Source organism: Struthio camelus, chromosome 28 (assembly GCF_040807025.1).
Source record: "Struthio camelus isolate bStrCam1 chromosome 28, bStrCam1.hap1, whole genome shotgun sequence".
In the NCBI taxonomy this organism is placed as follows: domain Eukaryota; kingdom Metazoa; phylum Chordata; class Aves; order Struthioniformes; family Struthionidae; genus Struthio; species Struthio camelus.
This window is the reverse complement of record NC_090969.1, coordinates 3,186,666-3,206,392: the sequence shown is the minus strand read 5'-3', so window position 1 is coordinate 3,206,392 and position 19,727 is coordinate 3,186,666.

Here is a 19,727-nt window from a genome sequence, read left to right as displayed (position 1 = left end):
CGTTGCTGGCGTGTGTGCATCGTTTGCGTGTGCGTGCATCACTGGCGTGTGCGTGCATCACTGGTGTATGTACACAGTGTTCATTTGTGTGTGCTTCGTTGGTGTGGGTGTGCATCGTGCGTGTGTGCGTGCGTCATTCGCGTGTGTGTACATCGTTAGCGCGTGCATGCATCATTGGTGTGTGCGTACGTTGTTAGTGCGTGCGTGCATTGTTACGTGTGTGTGCATTGTTAGCATGTACACGCATCGTTGGCATGTACACGCATCGTTGGCATGTACATGCATCGTTAGCCTGTGCGTGCGTCGTTGGCGTGTACACGCATCGTTAGCGTGTGCGTGCATCGTTACCGTGTGCACGCACGTGCTAGCGTGTGCGCCCGTGTTGCTGCGCCCGGCGTGGGCCTGTGCGAGCGGGCCCGCGCCTGTGAGCATGCGTGCACGCCGGGGGTTAGTGGGGCTCCTGGGGGGGTGAACGGGGATCCCCGAGGCATCCCGGGGGGAGCGAGGTGGTAACGGTGGAGGGGGGGCTCCTGGGGACGTTGGCGGTGGGAGGGGCCAGGCAGGTCGGGGGGCCGGAGGGTCTGGGGGAGCCAGGGCCGAGGCCTCCCCCCCCCACACCGTTCCCCCCTCGAGCTGCAACCTAATGACCGAGCTGTAGGACTGGCACTGGGATCGGCATCGGGACCAGTACCGGGACCAGCACAGGGATCTGCACTGGGATTGGCGCCAGGATCAGCACCAGGGCTGGTACCAGGACCAGCACAGGGATCTGCACCAGGATCAGCACTGGGACCAGTATCAGGATCAGCACCAGGACCGGCACCAGGACCCACACCAGGATCAGCACTGGGATCAGCACTGGGACCAGTATCAGGACCAGCACCAGGACCAGCACCAGGACCGGCACCAGGACCCACACCAGGATCAGCACTGGGATCAGCACTGGGACCAGTATCAGGATCGGCACCGGGATCAGCACCAGGACCGGCACCAGGACCCACACCAGGATCAGCACCGGGATCAGCACTGGGACCAGTATCGGGATCAGCACCGGGACCGGCACCAGGACCCACACCAGGATCAGCACTGGGATCAGCACTGGGACCAGCACTGGGACCAGTATCAGGATCAGCACCAGGACCGGCACCAGGACCCACACCAGGATCAGCACCGGGATCAGCACCAGGACTGGCACCAGGATCGGCACCGGGATCTGCACCAGGACCCGCACTGGGATCTGCACCAGGACCAGCACTGGGACCAGTATCAGGATCAGCACTGGGATCAGCACTGGGACCAGTATCAGGATCAGCACTGGGATCTGCACCAGGACCGGCACCAGGACCCACACCAGGATCAGCACCGGGATCAGCACCAGGACCGGCACCAGGATCGGCACCGGGATCTGCAGCAGGACCCACACTGGGACCAGCACTGGGACCAGTACCAGGACCGGCACCAGAACCCACACCAGGATCTGCACCAGGACCAGCACCGGGACCAGCACTGGGACCAGCACCAGGACCGGCACCAGAACCCACACCAGGATCTGCACCAGGACCAGCACCGGGACCAGCACTGGGACCAGCACCAGGACCCGCAACACTACTAGCCCTGCACCGGACCCCGCACCACCACCGACATCGAGACCGTCCCCGGGACCTGCACCAGGACCAACACCGATCCCAGTCCCCGGTGGTACCAGCCCAGCACCGGGGCCAACACCGGGCGGTACCAGCTCCCTCCCACCGCCAGCTCCGTTCCCGCCCCGAGACAGCAGGAGGGGCTGGGGGGGGGAGTGTGTCCGTGCGTGCGGGTGTCCGTGCGTGCGGGTGTCCGTGCGTGCGGGTGTCCGTGGGTGCGGGTGGGCTCATATGCAGCTGTGCACAGCTGGATTGCAGAGGGCCTGGGCACAGCTGGACGGCTGGGGCAGAGCGTGGTGCAGCACAGCTGGATGACCATGACCGCCCGCCCAGCCATGCACAGCTGGACGCCTGGGCCTGGCGCGCACAGCTGGATCCCTGGGTGCTCCCCCCGCCTGCACAGCTGGACGGCAGAGATCACAACCGTGCCCTTGCACAGCTGGGAGGGGGCTCACAGTGCGCAGCGCGAGCACAGCTGGGCGGCAGAGCCCACCGGGCCGTGCACATCTGGACGGGGCCGTGCCCGGTGTGAGCACGGCTGGATCCCTCGAACCCCGCACATCTGGACGGCTCATCCTGCCCGGCCGCTGTCGACGGCCGTGACCAAGGCCTGGGGGTGGCAGAGCCGGGCGCCACCGCCAGCTCCCGCCTCCAGCCCTGGGTCTGGCAACCGGTGTCCCCTTGTCACCCCGCCGGGCACAGCCTGGCCCTACCGTCAGCCCCAGGTGTCGGGGGTCCCCATGGCCAGCGGTGCCGGGGCCCGGCTGCCGTTTTGCCGTGGGAGGGTAGAGGGCAGTGGCGGTCCAGGGAAGCCGAGACAGGTCCCATTTCTGGACAGCGGGTGACACTGGACAGTGACTGACACAGGGATGCGGGTCATACTGGAGTGGGGGTGGCACTGCATGGGCTGTGTGCATGACAGCGAGCGGGCGGTTGTGCGCAGAGGGGGGGGGTGTGTTGCGCTGCTGGGCGCTAGTGCGGGTGTTTGCACGGGGGTGCCTGTTTGCATGAGGCTGTAGAGTTGCAGCAGGGTGCATGGTTGCAGGGGGTGCGCGTTTGCACCGGGGTGGGGGGGCGTGTTTGCACGGGGCTGTATGTTTGCAGCGGGGGGGGGCGCACGTTTGCGAGGGTAGCGTGTTCGCACGGGGTCATGCACGAGTGCACGGGTGGGCGTTTGCACAGGCGAGCAGCTCTGCGCAGCGGCGTGAGTGTGCACCCCTGCGGGGTGTGCGTGCGCAGGGCGAGTGTGAGTGCATCCCCCCCCCCCACCAAAATCTGCCGCACAGTTGCAGCGCTTCGGCTGCACGCTGCCACCCCGACTTCGCCTCAACCTCTATACGAGCCACCGGAGAATCCACACGGGGCCGGTTTGGGGGGGCGGGGGGGGGGGGCCCAGCAAGGCCAACACGGCTCGGCCACCACGGCGGCAGCGCTGTGACCCCGTGGCGCGCCGGGGGATGAATTCACGGCACGGGGGGGGGGCGCCTGCCCGGCACCATCCATCACGGCCTCGGTGCCAGCGAGCCGGGGCGCCCGGGTGACAGACGGGGGACGGGGACGAGGACAGCCACGAGGTCGCCCGCCTGGCCGGCGTGACGTACAGCCAGGGTGGCCCCTGGGTCACCCGCACCCCGTCCCCGCACCGGACCGGAGTGAGCTGCAGTGATTTCCCCAACCCGCATCCCGCAGGGCCGAGGCTTCGTTAGCGGCCGGAGCATCGTTAGGGACTGGCGTGCCCGGGACGACGTGGCCGGGCAGATGTCGCGCGGCAGCGTTCCCGCCCCCGGGACGCTGGAGCACCTTTGGGTGCCCGTCGCGGCCCCGCTTCCCGCCTCCGCCCCGCCGGGCGGCACCCGCTTCCCGCGGCGCCGGGCGGGCGACGGCTCGCGGCCGCGTGGGGCCACGGCGCACCTAGGCGTGAAATACGGCCCCATAAATCCCGGCCCTGTTGTGTCTTATTGCTTAATTAGGACATGAAACGACATGATTCAGAAGAGCCCAAATGGGATGGCGTCATGTGAGGCATTAAAATGGAGGGGAATTAGCGGCTCGGGAAGCCAGGCGGCGAGAAAAAACCTGCTGTAGCTATTTTTTTCCTTGCCTTTTGGGGTTTTCTTTCTTTCTTTTTTTTTTTTTTTGGCCCCCTCCCAGCGATGATCGCCGAGGGATGGGAGGCTGGGGAGGTAAAACCCCAGCCTGGCTCCCGGTTTACCCCAAGGAGGGGAGGAAATTCGAGGTTTTCCCTCCTTCTCCCAAATCACGCTAGGAAAATACCCTTCGCCCCCCCCCCCCCCGGGGCCCCCAACCCGGCGTGTGCTGGAGCCGGTCCAGGCTCCTGAGACTTTTCATCCTGTGGCTCCAGATTTGGGGCTCGGCCTTTTTTTTTTTTTGGCAGGGGTTAAAACCCAACGCCGGCAGCGACGGGGACGCGGTGGCCGACGCGTCACCAAGCGCCGGGGGGGGGGACGGACGGACGGGGGGACTCGCCTCCAGGGTCCGGCAGGGGCGTTTTCTTTTCTTCTTCTTTTTTTTTACGGGCTTTTTTTATGACAAACTTTACTTTACGTTTGACATTTAAAAGCTGATCGGATCTTCCCTGCAGGACAGCGGGAAATGGAGATATTTATTGGGGTCTCGGCGACGCTGGGAGAGCAAGGGAGATTTACTCCGACAGCGCCGCAGGATTATAGATCCCGGCTGTCCGGCCGGGACTCTGGTGCCGCGGGACGAGCCGAAGGCGGAGGACAGCTCGTCGAAGCAATTTATTGGGGCCTCGGGTCTTTTTTTTTAATTCCCTGAAGGAGGGTTGTGCTGAAGGGGATAGCAGCTGGGGCTGGCTCGGCTCGTATGGGCTCTTGGAGGGAGTCTCTGGCGGCAGGTATAGGGCTGTGCCGGGGGAAGCTGGGTGTCACCTCCGGTTGCGCCCGTGCCACGGCTTTCCGGGAGCCGTGCTATTTGCAAGTGAGACGTTTGGCTTTTTCACGCCGCCTTGAAGCCCCTCTCCGTCCGCCCAAGCCCCCGACGCTGCTTCGCTGCCAGGTCCCGGCTCTCCAGCGCCTCTCGCCTAGGGATGTGTCTGGGGTTGGGGATGGTGGCTTGGACCTTAGAGATGCGTCTTGGGTTGGGGACGGTGGCTTGGGTCAGAGGAGGTGGCTGGGGTTGGGGATGGTGGCTTGGACCTGGGGACATGACTTGGGTTGAGGATGGTGGCTTGGGTCAGAGGAGGTGGCTGGGGTTGGGGATGGTGGCTTGGACCTTAGAGATGTGTCTTGGGTTGGGGATGGTGGCTTGGGTCAGAGGAGGTGGCTGGGGTTGGGGATGGTGGCTTGGACCTGGGGACGTGACTTGGGGGCCACATCTTGGACCTGGGGACATGTCTTGGGTTGGGGATGGTGTCCTGGGTCAGAGGAGGTGGCTGGGGTTGGGGATGGTGGCTTGGACCTGGGGACGTGACTTGGGGGCCACATCTTGGACCTGGGGACGTGACTTGGGTTGAGGATGGTGGCTTGGGTCAGAGGAGGTGGCTGGGGTTGGGGATGGTGGCTTGGACCTGGGGACGTGACTTGGGGGCCACATCTTGGACCTGGGGACATGTCTCGGGTTGGGGATGGTGTCCTGGGTCAGAGGACATGGCTCAGGTCAGGGATGGTGGCTGTGGGGATGTGTCTTAGGCTGGGGGATGGTGGCTTGGACTTGGGGCCATGACTCACAGGCCATGTCTTGGACCTGGGGACATGGCTTGGGTCAGGGATGGTGTCTTGGACTGGGGACGTGTCTTGGGTTGGGGGACAGTGGCTTGGACCTGGGGACATGACTCGGGGGACATGTCTTGGGCGTGGGGATCCATCTTGGGTTGGGCACGGTGTCCTGGGTCAGGAGATGTGTCTAGGGTCGGGGATGGTATCTTGGACCTGGGGACGTGTCTTAGGCTGGGGAACAGTGGCTTGGACTTGGGGCCATGACTCGTAGGCCATGTCTTGGATGTGGGGATGTGTCTTGCGTTGGGGGATGATGGCTCGGACCTGGGGATAGGTCTTGGACCTGAGGACATGTCCCCTGTTGGGGACTGCATCTCAGACCCAGGGACATGATTTGGGGGTGGCATCTTGGCTCTGGGGACGGCGTCTTGGAACAGCAGCTCGGACCTGGGGACATCTTGGGGATGGCACCTCAGACCTGGGGACATGGCTTGGCCTGGGGGACAGTGTCTCGGAGCTGGGTTAAACCCGAGTGTCTCTGCGCCCTCGTCCTTCCTCCGGGCGACCGCGTCCCTCCTCTGGCACCGTCACGCTCCACCTCTTTAGCAGACGCCCATCCATCACGGTCGCCTCGCCGTGCCAGGGCAGCGCTCCAGAGCCCGTCTCGTAAAAAGGCCCAAAATAAAATATTATCGCTGCCTGTTCGTGCTCACGCCGGTATTTTCTGGCGCTAACGAAGGAGATTTCCTCCACGAGGGGCGGCCAGCGCCACCTCGGGGCACGAAAAGAATTCGGTTTTAGGAAATTGCCGCTGCTGGGATGGAGCCGGAGGTGTCACGAGAGCGTGGGGCCTCAGCCGCGCCGGGGGTCGGAGGGGAGAGCGGGCAGCGGAGGTAGGGGTGGGGGATAGACCAAGAAAGCCCCCAAAGGCACCCAGGGCAAAAACAACACCCCGGGGCAAACGGGTCGGAGGGGGAAACTGAGGCATGACGGGGGCAGTGGGGGCCGGGCAGGAGCCGCTGGGTGCGGGCGGCACGGATCCCCTCGACCCGCTGTTTGCACCCCGACTCCCTTCCCAGAGCAGCCCCATGATGTCATCGCCTGCACAGTGATGTCATTGCACCCCCCCCACCACCCCGTGATGGCATCAGTCCCCCAACAACTGCCCCGACCCATCCTGATCCAGCCTCGCTACCTCACCCTGCCCCGACCCATCCTGGCCGAGGCTGGGGGAGCCCTGGGAGAGAAGGGTGAAATTTGGGGTGAAACCTCCCCCCCCCGAAACTGGGGCACTAACCTCAACCTCCAAGAAAAAAAAAACCACTCTATTCCCAGCGCTGGGGAAGCAGGGCTGAATTTTGGGCTAAAACGTGCCAAGATTGGAACAATAACCCCATCCTACAAGCAAAAAAAAAAAAAAAATCTGCACCTTGTTCCCTATATCACCAGGAAAGCAGGATAAATTTGGGTCTAAACCCCCCCAAAATGGGGCAACACTGTTGGCCTCCGGGCCCAGACACCTCCAGCCCTGCGGTTTTTATTTCTCCGCGACGGATTGTTGTCCTTTCTCGCGCTCTCGCTCCTGCGGCCGCTGCCGGGATGTGAGCCGAATGCAGAAACAAGTGGCTGCTGGGCAGGCTGCCGAGACCGGCAACCTCATGGCACGAGACCCTCTTTCCATTTTTCCTCTTTTTCCTTCTTTCTTTCCATTCTCCCTTTCTTTCCTCTTTTCCCCTGAGTTTGGGGAAGTTTTTCATGAGCCCCCTTCCGCCAAAACACCCCAGGAAATGCCCAGCTCAGAGTGATTTTTCACTGCAAAAAGGAGGTTGTGGGCTGCAGCCCAGGGTCTGAGGCTGGATCTGCGCCCCAAATGGCCCTTCACTGCATGGGAGGCCCTGGCCGGGCTTCCCCCGTGCCCGCCGTGCGATGGCAGTACCCACTGTGTAGGTGCGATACCCCCCGTGCGAGGGTAATACCCTCCGTGCAAGTGATACACCCGCCGTGCAAGGGCAGTACACACCGTGCAAGGGTGACATTCGCTGGGGCAAGAGCAATAAGCGCTGTGCAAGCGCAGTACACCCTGTGCAAGTGCATTGTGTGTTGTGCAAGGGCAATATGCACCATGCAAGTGCAATACCTGCCGTGCAAGTGCAATACCCGCCGTGCAAGTGCAATACCCACCATGCAAGTGCAATACCCGCCGTGCAAGTGCAATACCCACCGTGCAAGTGCAATACCCGCCGTGCAAGTGCAATACCTGCCGTGCAAGTGCAATACCCGCCGTGCAAGTGCAATACCTGCTGTGCAAGGGCAATACGCACTGTGCAAGGGCAATACCTGCCCCCCCCCCCCGCCTCACATAAGGACGATGCCCCCTGTGCGAGGGCTGTGCCAGGGGGCTGGCTGGGGGGAGACCAGGGGCAGGATTCGGGGATGCTGCGGGCTCCATGGCGACGGTTGCCAGGGCGACCGCCTCCCCCGCATCCCCTGCTCAGAGCCGGCGCGGATGCCAATTTGGAAAAGCAGCAGCAAGCAGAGGATCTAGGAGGCCCTAAAGAAGATTGATAGGAAAATCGATGCATCGTAAAGAGCAGGTGACTCATCGCCCCAGGAGCGGGCGCTTGCGGGCCCCGGCCAGGCCCACGTGTGCTAACGAACATGCAGAAGCGGTAATTGCAATGTGACACCCCCCCCCCCACCCTAACACGGCACGGCTTGGCACCGGGTCCAGCATGGCACTGACCCAACAGCCAGAGCATGTACGTGTGTGCACGCATGCTTGCAAGCGTGTGTGCATTTGTGCATGGGTGCATGCATATATGTGCATGCAGAGGCGTGGGTGTGCAGGCACATGAGTGCACGTGCAGGCACGTGTGTGCGTGCACAGGCAGGCATGTGTGCAAGCAAGCGTGCATGTGTGAGGTGTGCACAGGCCGCGTGTGCATATATGTGTGTGTCTAGGCACGTAGGTGTGTGCATAGGTGTGCCTGCATGCACGTGAGTGCACATGTGCAGGCGTGCAGGGGAGCGCATGCATGTGTGAGCGCAGGTGCGTGTGCAGAAAGGCACACATGCACGTGAATGTGCATGCATGGGTGTGCACAGGCTGTGCGCGCATGCGCATGTGTGCCTATACGTATGTGTGCGCGCACGTGGGTGCATGTGCATGCGTGCGTGTGTGCACAGGTGAGTGTGAGCACGCGTGAGCGCGTGCAGGCATGCGTGGGTGTGCGCAGGTGCCCGTGTGGGGGGTGCATGCACATATGCATTTGTGTGTGCCTGCATGCACATATGTATGCGTGCATGCACATGTGCATGCATGTGACGGAGCTGGCGTGTTTCCCATTACAATTTATGACCCCTGCTTCTCCGTGCAGGAGATAACCCGGGGCCGGGCTGCACGCAGAGGGGCACAAGCCACGCTCAGAGCAAACTCCTATTCCAGGCAAGCCTAATAGCGACGTTTTCACCCGCGACTGTGGCTGAGCACGGCTGTGTTCACGCCGTGCACTTGTTTTTGGGGGGAAGGAGGATGCTTTTGGGGGTGCCCCTTTGCTGGTGCTGTTCTGCAGAGCGCGAGGGGAGAGGGAGGCGATGGAGGCGGCGGGGGGGGGGGTGACAGCTCGGCTCTTTCTTCCTCATCTGCTCTCTGCACTGCACCACGATGCTACGGAAAATAATATCCCCGCAGCGGCGACCGGGAGAACATAAAAAAGACGGGGGGAAAAAAAAAGAAAGGAGAGAGAGAGAGGAGGGGGAGGAAGGAGCAGCGAAAGGTCGTCCGCGCCGCACAAAGCCGTTTCGGGACAATTCGTCCCTCAAGGGGGGGGCGGGCGGGCTCCCACCTTGCTGCGCTCCCCTTTCCATTCGTCCCACTGCTGCAGCCCGTCCGGACATCCGTCTGTCTGTCCTGCTCCACCGAAATCACCTCGTGGGCCTGGGCTGAGCACCCCGAGATGCCCCGCGTGGGCCCCGGCTGCTCTTCCCGGCCGGAGCGGGATGCCCGGTGGGATGCGTTTGAGCCCTGTTCATGGGGGCCGAGGGGGGGGGGGGAAGTAATTTGCACCCGGGGCTGGAAGGAGATGGGCTGCACCCATGAAATACGAGCACGAAGCACCGCTTCGGCCTGGCTTCATTTGTAGGCAGCACCCGCGCGCGCCGTCTCCCCAGATGCCAGGCGGCCGCAGCACACTCTGATGAGGAATTTGCACCCGCGCTCATAAATTTCCCCCTCCACCGCCGCCTTGCCGTTCCTATCCCCACTTCGCCAGGCCGGAGCCCACTTTTGGGTGCCGTTGGGCGCCCGCGTTGTGCCGCTGGGCCTGGCCGGCACGGGGTCAGCTTCGTTTACGGCCCCGTTTACAGCCGCCTAGTAACGAGCGGTGATTTATAGGCGCGACGCTCCCAGCCGGCGCGGGAAAGCGGAGCTCCCCCCCCCGCCCCACCACCACCGCCGAGGGCTGCGAACCGGCGACAAAAGCCGACGAGGGGAAAAAAATCAATTCGGTTGCTTTTCTCCCAATATTTCCTGTGATTCCTTTGTTCTCCTAACGAAGGTCCTTTAAACGAGAGGAGCTAAAGGGATGAGCATCCCCTTCCCCTCCCAGCTCGGGAAATTAGAATATTTTATTGTGATTTGGAGGTTTTTTCCCCTTCTCTCCCCCATCCCAGCATCGTGGCAGGGGGTAGAGGGGTTGGGGTGCCCGAGATCGGTAGGGGTGACCTGCTGGCTCTCCCAGCCCCCGGCGAGGCCCAGCCCCAGGGGGGATGGGGAGCCTGGGGGCGAGGGGTGGGTGTGGGGCGGTGAGATGGACGCAGGGAGCTCTGGGATGGGGCAGTGGGAGGTGGAGGGGTGCTGAGCCTGGGGATAGGGGGCGGGTGGTAGGATGGGGTGGGGAAACACGGGAGAAGGCTGTGGGATGGCCCAGGTTAGTCATGGGATGGGAGTGGGAGAGACCTATGGGACGGGAGGGGATGGTGGGTCGTGGGATGAGTGGAGACCCACGGGATGGGATTGGATAATGAGCCACGGGATGGGATGGCACGGGATAGGATGGGGTGGTGGATCACAGGATGGGGTAATGGGCCATGGGATGGGATGGAACGCGTGGAGGAGACCCATGGGACAGGATGGGATGAGGAGCTGTGGGATAGGGTGGTGGGTCATGGGGTGGGATTATGGCTCACCGCATGGGAGGTTGGGTCATGGGATGGAGGTACAGCCATGGCATGGGCTGGGATGGGTGGAGACCCACAGGATGGGTTGGGCTTGGACAGTGGATCATGGGATGGGGTAGTGGGTCATGGGATAGGATAGGATGACATGGCATGGCATCAGCTGGGGCAGTATGAGATGGGGTGGCCAGTCTTGGGATGAGATAAGATGTGTGGCCAGTTATGAGATAAGATGGGATGGGATGGGATGGGATGGGATGGGATGGGACAGTGGGTCATGGGACAGTTGGTCAGTGGGTGCTTGTGCCGTAGGACTTGCAGGTGGGACCACAGGGTCCAGGGCGGGCAGCCCTGATCACCCCAGACTCGGAGCAAAACCTCATTTATTTTCTTTTGTTCTCCTGATTTTGGCTTAACTTGAGGAAAAATGTCTCTTCCCTTGACAGGTCTCACATTTGTGTCACAAGACTTATCTCCTCAGCCTGGAGCAGCCCTGGGGCTGCCCCAGCGCATCTCCACTGAGCTTTGGTGGGGAATAGGAGGAATCTGGCTGCTTGGTGAAAACTGTAGATTTTCAGATTGAAAAGGGAGGAGAGAAAGGAGGGAAGAGAGAAGGAGAAAGAGAGGAGAAAGAAGGAGAAGGAGAAGGAGAAGGAGAAGGAGAAGGAGAAGGAGAAGGAGAAGGAGAAGGAGAAGAAGGAGAAGGAGAAGGAGAAGGAAGGAAGGAAGTAAAGGAAGGCAGAAGTGCATAAGAAAGAGAAAGAAAGAAAAGAGAGGTGAAAGAGAAAAGAAAAAAGAGTGAAAAGAGAAGATGCCCCACGGGGCAGTGATGGGGATGGGACCTGGAGCACCCATGGGTGCTGGGGGAAGTGACGCGGGACGGGTGGCACTGTGGGGACAGGGCGGCTCTGTATGGTCAGCCGCCGCCGGGTCCTCTGCCCTCCCGGGCCAGGTGTCCTGGGTCACATTCAGGCCTGGGATGCAAAAAACAGATCCAGCGAGTCCTGTTTTCGGGACAATTGCTCCACCCACCGGGCTCGCACAGGAGCGCAGGGAGGCGGCTGGCCCCTCGCCCGGACGCCTGGGACCACCGCCGCGCTTGGCCAGGGCCCGCGAAGCCTGGCCGAGGCTCTGCCGCCCGCGCGGCACCCGGCACTCGGCTGAGGACCCCCGGCCCCGCTGCAATCGTGGCCTCGCTGGGTAACGTGCAAATCCCCCCGACGCCCTGGCTGCTGTGGAGTCTCTGATGTCTACTTAAGGTTGTGCTCGCCGGGCTCTTCCTCCCGGGCTTTCCCGAAACTTGGCTGCACGCTGCCTTTGCCAGCCAGCCCGTCAAGTTCGGTCGGAACAAGCCAAGAAATGCAAAAGTTACTAGGCAAAAAAAGAAAAAAAAAAAAGAGGCTTGGGCCAGGTGGTCACCCTCCCTTCGCCCTCCTCCCGCTTGTCACCCCCAGCCCCAGCTCTGGGTTTGGGCACCCCGGAGGTGGCCGCGTCCCCGCGGAGGCTCCAGAGCGAGCGGGGCGCCCTCGGCCACCCCGCGGCGCCTGCTCCTCGCCGCCTGTTAAAAGTCGGCTCGGAAATGAGATTCGTTCCACCAGCCAGAGCGACAAAAGAGGGGGAGAATAGATGCCGGGCAGGCTGGAAAATGAATATTTAAAAGAGAAGGGAACTCATTACACCGGCTTGAGTTTTATTCCCATTAGAGCCCAGTAAATCAGCGCCGGGTCAGGCAGAGTCCGCGGGAGCGAATGCGCCTGCCGGGGACGGCGCGGCACTGCCGTCTCTGCCCTCCCGTGCCTCAGTTTCCCCGTGTGCGAGAGCAGGGAGAGGGCTCTCGGCTCCCTGCAGCCCACCCCCTTCTCACTCCTGGATGCTCCCCGACCCCAACGGGGCTGTTTTCACCCCATTTTTCTTGCCGCATCCCTTGCTGCTGGCTCCCTTCCCCAATAAGCCTTTGGATACGGAGGCGGCGGGGCTGGATTCGGCCCTGCATGCAGAGCGGTCCCTCGGCGGCTTGGCCAAAATCCGCCGGGGCCGATCAAGCTTTAGCTTTGGCGCGACCGGCTCCGCAGGCGGGAGCGCTTTTATGCAGCTATAACCATGCCGAACGCCACGACTTTGGGCAATAGAGAAAAGTCATAAAGGGAAAAGGCAGACCGACGCGGTCGGAGCGGCAAAATTTCATGCAGACCCCGTTTCAGAGGAAGGACGGGGCAAACGGGAGGGGGTTTGTCCCTGCCCCGAATCTCATCCTTCCCCGGGGCGGACGGGATGCTCAGGAGGGGCTCAGCCGGGGCGATGCTTGGACCACGTGGGGATGCAGTCCGGCAGGTGAAGCCCGGGGAGAGTCGCAAGGTCGCGTCGCCAGGAGCTTGGAGGACCCAGGCGTCCGGGCTGCCGGCTCCTTGCACGATTCGAGCCCCTCTTCAGCAGCTAATTTACGGCACGTCCTACCCCGTCCCTGGGAGTCCTTGTCGGATGCCACAGGGACCACTTTGCGGCTCAACGGCCGATGCCGCGGGCTCGTCCGCGCTGCTCGTTGCTACCTTGAAAGTTGAAGAGCAGCAGAGGGAAGGTTTCCATGGCAACGGCAAAAATCTGCATTTCTCCATTTGGGGCTAAAGGCTGCAATTTGTATGCAGGCGGGCGCACGGCGCCTTTGAAATTCAAGCAGAAAATCAAAAAAAAAAAAAAAAAAAAGGCGAAGGCAGGAGCGTAGCTGCCGGCTTGATTATCCGGGAGGTGGGAGAGCGGCGCGGCCCCGCTGTTATTTAGTGCCGTCCTCCCCGAGGCTGTGCGGGAAAAGGGAGGATGGAGAGAAAGGGCAGGAGGGAAGCGCGAGGCAGAAAGGTGCGAGGGGTCGCGAGCCGGGAAAAAAAGCAGCCAGCGGCTTGGAGCGGAGCCGAGAGAGACGTGGGGGGCGAGAGGGGCTGGTGGAGGGAGATGAAGAGAAGGGGGAGAGAGCGCGAGAGACGGGGGTCGCGGTGGGGAAGAATAAACAGCTACACAGACACCCAAGGAGCGAGAAATCCTTCCTGTCTATCCCCATCCACCTCTTCTTCCTACCAGCCCGTCCTACCCCTGTAGCCTTCCTGCCCATCTTGCCGCCTGCCCCCGTGAGCCTGGTCCCCACCACCGGGTGCATCCGAACTGGCGCCCAGCTTGCAGCAGCCCCCCCCCTCCCCGCCTTGCAATTTTGCCCAAAATCACCGCTGCGGCACTCGGGGCGCCCAAGCCGAGACCTCACGTGCTTTATTCCTCCTGTTCCCGCGCCTCGTCCCCGCTCTTCATCCCCCACGACCCAGCCAAAAAGTGGCCCGGCTACTACGGCACCCGTTTTCTGCCGGTTCGGGGAGCTGAACGGGCTTGCCCAGGGCTCGAGGGGGTGCCGGAGAGGGCAGAGGCGGCCCAGACGCCTGCGGAGGGACCCGTTTTAATCTCCGCATCCTGCAAAAAAAAAAAAAAAAAAAAACCCATGGGGTGCAAAATCCCGCCGGGGAGACGGAGAAGGGTGCAAAGAGCCGCCCCGGGGGGGCCGCGAACGGCGGCGGCGCCGGAGACGTCCTCTGCTCCGGCGCTGCACCTGCAGCCCGCGCCGCCGCTCCGTGATTTACTAACGGCGGCTCCTCGGGAGACATCTGCCTCTTGTCAGGGCTTTGTCTGAGAGCGGGCGCCGCAGTCCTTTGTCCTCGGCGCGCTCCCCGCTTTCATCGGGGGCGTTTTTCCTCCCCTCGCCATTTCCTCCCGCCATGCTCAAGAAAGGCTTGCTTTTTCATTTGTGCCGCCACCACCACCACCGCAAACCACCGCCACGTTTCTCCTTCTCCCGCGGCTCTCATGCTCGTTTGAGGCAGGGGAGCCCTGTCCACCGGCAGCCCTGCGGGAGCCGCAGCCCCGACGCCACGGTGAGGGGCACCCCCCCCAACACACCCCGGCCTCGCTCGCGTTGCCCCCTTTCTCACGCCGGGGGCAAAGAGGAACGGAGCTAGATCAAAAAAAAAAAAAAAAAACACCCTCAAATATAGGGAGAAAAGCTTCCCGTGGCTGCTCGGTCACAGGACGAAATGTCTGCAGAGCAGCATCCGCCTCCAGGCCGGGGGCTGTGGGATGGGCACGGAGGGCAGAAAAATCCCTCAGACTGGGGCAGCTTTGAATTTAATGTGTTTTAATCAAAATAACGAGGCAGTAGCTCCCTCTGGGGAGTTACCGGTGCTTCTTTGTCATCCCCGAACCGAAATTTCTCGCAAGTGTTTCACAGATGCACACGAGGCCCGAACGGAGCCGCTGATAATTTAATATCACCCGGCCGACCCCGAAAAGCTCAGATGAAGACCAAATGTTTCGTGGCCCTGGAAATGAAGCATTTGCTTTAGGATCCAGCCCTCGCCGCTCCGGCCGGGTCTGGTAGGAATTAGCCGCCAGCATCGGGATGCAGCTGGGACCCATCGCCCCGGGGCTGGAGGCCGGGTGCTCAAATCTGGTTTCCCATTCCCGAATAACAGGCTGGATAAGCTGAATTTCAAACACTGGTTGGGAAACACGGACAAAAATCTAGCTCCAAACCTATGGAAATTGGGTATTTCCAATTTTGCCTTATGCTTCCTTTTTTTGTGTGTGTTTCCTCGCCACCTGGAAGGCTAAAAACTCCTCCTAAAAAAGCTGGGAAAATATAAAATGCTGAGATTTTTTTTTTTTTTCCCCCCCTGTTCACCTGACTCGGGCACCGTTGGCGACACCCAAAAGGGAACCGCATCCCTCTGCCGCCGCGGCCTGGCCGAAACGGATGCGCGTTTCGACCGCCCGCTGCAGAACCGCTGTTTGAGCCGCCGGCGCGCACGCCGGGACCCTTCTCGGCCTTTGCTCCTGTTTCAGCTCCTTTAGGGCCCAAGCCGCGTCCAAGCCGTGGAGCAAAGTTCCCCCGTCTCGGGGGGAACAGGGACAACCAGACCCATCCGGGCACCAGCGGCGACGCAACCCTTCGCCGCGGCAGCCGCAGGGCGCTGCGGGAAAAATAACGGGGGGGGTCCTGGCCCGGCTCTTTGCAGGGGCTGCTTCACCGGCCACCGCTTCGCACCCCCCCGGCGAAGGCTTTGGCTCCGCGGAGCCGCGGTCCGTCCCGCGGCGCCCGTCTCTCTGGGCAGGATGAGCCAGCCGCGACGTCGCGGGACTTTCCGGGGCGTTTTTGCGTTATCGGCAGATCCGCTTTCCCTCCGGGGCAGGATGCTCCGTTTTCACTCCTGTTTCAAATTAATCCCTCGTTCACGTCTCCCTCCGCAGATGAAACACGGAAAATTTTCCCCGGGGCGCTCCCGGGCAGATGCCGCGATAAAAGAACTGGGAAGACGACGGCGGTAACGAAATGCAAACATCCCCGACGACTTATTAGGCATCACCTTGCAATTATCCCTGCTAATAAGCCGGCTCGGGGATGTCTTGCTTTCCATCAGCTGGGGTTTCGTGGCAGCCTCATCTTATACCAGCCTGGTTTGGGGCAGCCTGAGGTCTTTTGAGCAACTATTGAGTTAAAACTAGCCTTTTTCTCAATTGTTGCCCAGAGGAACTTTTTATTCGACGCCTTTTGGGCCTGTGAATTCTCGCCGGAAATATCTGCGTTCTTAGGAGAAAATGTTTCGCAGCACGGAAACGCCAAACTTGATCATTTTTAGCCCAAAGGCGGAACATTTTCGAACGTTTTCTGTGGGTTTCGGGGGGCCAAAGCCTGGGCTGAGGCAGCCTTGACATCCACATTTTATTTTTAGGTGGAAAAACATCGTCTTCTGTTGAAAACAAGAGAAAGGGAACAGATTTTAGGGTGTTTTCCAGAGCAGGCGATGGGGCCTAGACTTTGCCCAGGGCATTTTAAACCCCACCGAGGCCTCATCCCATTTTACACCCTCCTTTTCTAAATCGGCTTTTCTCACCCTTATTTCGAGGTGAGCGACCGCCTCGAGGAGCAGCGACCCTGAGACCCTCCTCGGCACTCGCTCCAAGCTGGGATGGGTTTATCCAGCTGAATCACCCCTAATATCCCGGGAAATGCTTGTGAGAGAGTCTGGGGGGGCAGTTTATCCCATCTCCGCTAGGAAATACGGCCGATCTGGAGCGAGCCGCGGTGCCGAGGACTCGCTGCCCGTGCCAATTTGTCCATGTTTAAAAATCCCCCCCTTCAAACAGCTTTGAATTTTCGATGCAGGAAAATAAAACCCCCTGGACAAAAATCCCAACTGTGCATGCAAACACATACATATTTCCTCCAGCCTCTTTAGCTGGAGTTTCTTTATATGTTTCTTGTGACAATAGGAGGCGAAACATTTGCAGATGGGAGCGGGGTGGGGGTGGAAGTTGGCTCTGTCCCTCTAATATATCATTTTTATTTCCTGTTGTAACTGACAAATTGTTCTGTATTTTATATCGGCTCCCTCCAGGCAAAGTGGCTGTGGGATGTGCTTTTTTGGTATTACCTGGGAAAAAAACAAAAAAAAAAAACAAGAAAAAAAGAGAGAAAGAGAAAAAAAAAAAGTCGTAAAATCCAATAATAAAAAAAAAAAAGTTAAAATAGTCCAAAAGAACAGAGCCGGTGGTAATGAGCACCACAGAGATGCCCTATAAACCTGAGCAAGGCTGCGGGAAGGCGGAATAGAGGGGAATAAAAGCGACCGGGGGAGAAGAGGTGGAGGGGTCAGGAATCCCCACGCCGAAGCCCCTTAACGCCTCAAAAAGCGCGGCGGAAATTTTACCGACGAGGCCCACTAACGAGGGCTCGGTCCTAACGAGAGCGGAGGCAGTGAAGCCAGGAGAGAGCAATCGGGGCTGCACTTGGCCGCTGCAGCACTGCCGTTCCAGGGGGCTGGAAAACTTCCCCCGGGCAGGGGAGGGAAAAAAAAAAACCCTCCCTGGGAAAAAAAAAAAATCTAGATTTTTTTTTTTTTTAAATGCAACGCTTTGATTATTCTGTTCGAAATGCCATTTCCATCAGGATTTTAATTGTCTTGGAAAAGGTCAGACGCTGCTCCTTCCCACAGGTTTCATTTTATTTTATTTATTTGCCCCCGGAGGAAATTCCCTTTGGCAGTGTTGGACGTGAAAATCGGTCTCTTTTCAAAAATAATGTTAATAGAAAAAAAAAGAAGAGGTTTTCTCTGGTCTGAAATCTCCGTGTTTATATTTCTAATTTTTGCTGTTCAAAATGGCAAAGGCTGGATTGTTCCGGGCTGCCAGCAACGTTCTCCCACGGCAATCCCCCCCCGCCACCCCCAAAATCCATGTTTTTGCCCCAACAGATGGAGACACGTGGGGTTTTGTGCACCTGATGTAACCGGGGGGGTTAATCCAACTGCAAATCCATCCCCCTCCGCTGCGACATGCGGGCCAGTGCCAAACTTGGAGGCTCCCGCGGCCGGTTCGATTGGCTCCTTTCCTGCCGCGGCGCCCCGGGGCGCGAGCCCGCGCAGATTACCCAAAATCGCTGCTAATTGCCCCACTTTGTGTTCTGTGCTCCTTTCCGGGCAGTTCGGGGCAGAGACAACCCTGGGCGCAGCCGGCACGAGATCCATGTGACGTGCTGGGCGCTCTTTGGGCTGAAAAGAGCCCTTTTGGTGAATCGGAGACGGCGGAACGGCTTTCTTGGTGGCCGCCGCTCTGCCTTCACTAGCCGCACGCCGCAGACATACCCTGGGTGGGGATTTGCAGCGGGCGCCGCGTGAGACCCGTATCCGAAGGCTGATTTTGGGTGCAAATCGGGCATTTCCAGCTACAGAAAGCCACGGGCCGGGGAGCGAAGCTCCCCGATTCCCTGCAGCCGAGCGACGCCGTCCGGCCCTGGCTTCGAGCATCGCCCCAGACACCGCGGCCCTTGTTTTTTATTCCCCCCCCCTCCTCCCCACCGCAGCCGCCTCGGGGGCTATAAATCCACCCGGGAAGGCCCCGGCGCGGGGCTCGCTGCCAAGAACAACCTCCAAGGCCAGCCCCGGGGCGAAGCGGCGCGGCCGGGCGGCCGGTTTGGCCGCCAGCCCACCCTCGGGGCGGCTGGCCGGGCCGGGAAGCGCGACCCGGCCGCCTTTTCCCGCGCGGCGCTGGCGAGCGGCGGCGGCCACCCGCGCCGAGCATCGCCGCCGGCTCGCTGGGGCCCAGGGAGAGATTTATTCCCGCGTCGCCCGGGCATGAAATGTTGCTTTAATAAGGCCACGGTCACCTCGCGCCCTGCCTTTTGGGGGGGGGGGTGTTGAGACGCCCTGAATACAGCGCTTTGCTCCCCATTTCCCGGCTTCGCCCCTCGCTGCTTCGGTTCGCACCCTCGGGCACGGGCTGCCTGCGTTTCGGGAAGCGGACGGGGCTTTTTCGCAGGGTTAAACACCCCAGCTCTGCTGCCTGCCGTAAAACGCTTCCCTCCATCGCAGAGGCTTCCTAAGGCAAATCTCATTTTTATGTGTTATTCAATCCACTCGGAGCTTTCCTGGCTTGTTTATAAATATCCCCATCTATAAATAGCTATGCAGGGAGAAAGGAGCCGTTAGCAGAGGGCTCTTTAATCAGGCGCAAGCGACGGCAGCGCTGGGGAGCTGCAGCCAAATAAATTCAGCCAGGAAACGAGATGCTCCTCGCCGGTGGGGGAAATCACATCCCAGCGAATATGGATTCGCCGGGCACGGAGGTTTGTCACTCGAGATAAGGGGCCCGCTCTGAAAAACGCCCTCCCCAGCGAACGGTTCGCCGGAGGGGGAGTCCGGAGGCGGGTGCTGGGGAAGGGGACCGAGGACGTTCGCAGCAGCGGTGGCGGAGAGACGATTTCCCCGTGCCCTGCTGCACTTTTGGCCGCAGGATAGTGGGGAAGGTGCTTGCACGGGTTGGAAAAGCAACCAAACGGCTGAATCGAGGAGAAACGAGCGGTCCGACTAAGGGCGATGAAACGCAACCCATGGGCCTGCACGAACACGGAGGCGGTGACCTCCAAACCTGGCAGAGAAACTGCCCCCGCATCCCGCTGGGCTTCCTCCGCCCAGGATAACGAGAGGGACCATTAAGGGACTTAACGACCCTTTTCCAAGCCAGTCTCCGCTCCACGCCAGCTTTCACCATCCCAAAGTCTCTGTTCACCTTGGTCTCGCTTCTCCTGAAGGAGTCATTATTTTTGGGAAGGAAACTACGAGACGAGGCAGAGTCGACGGCTGCTGAAGATTTGGGGACCCTGAAATGCCGGGCCAAACCCCTAATG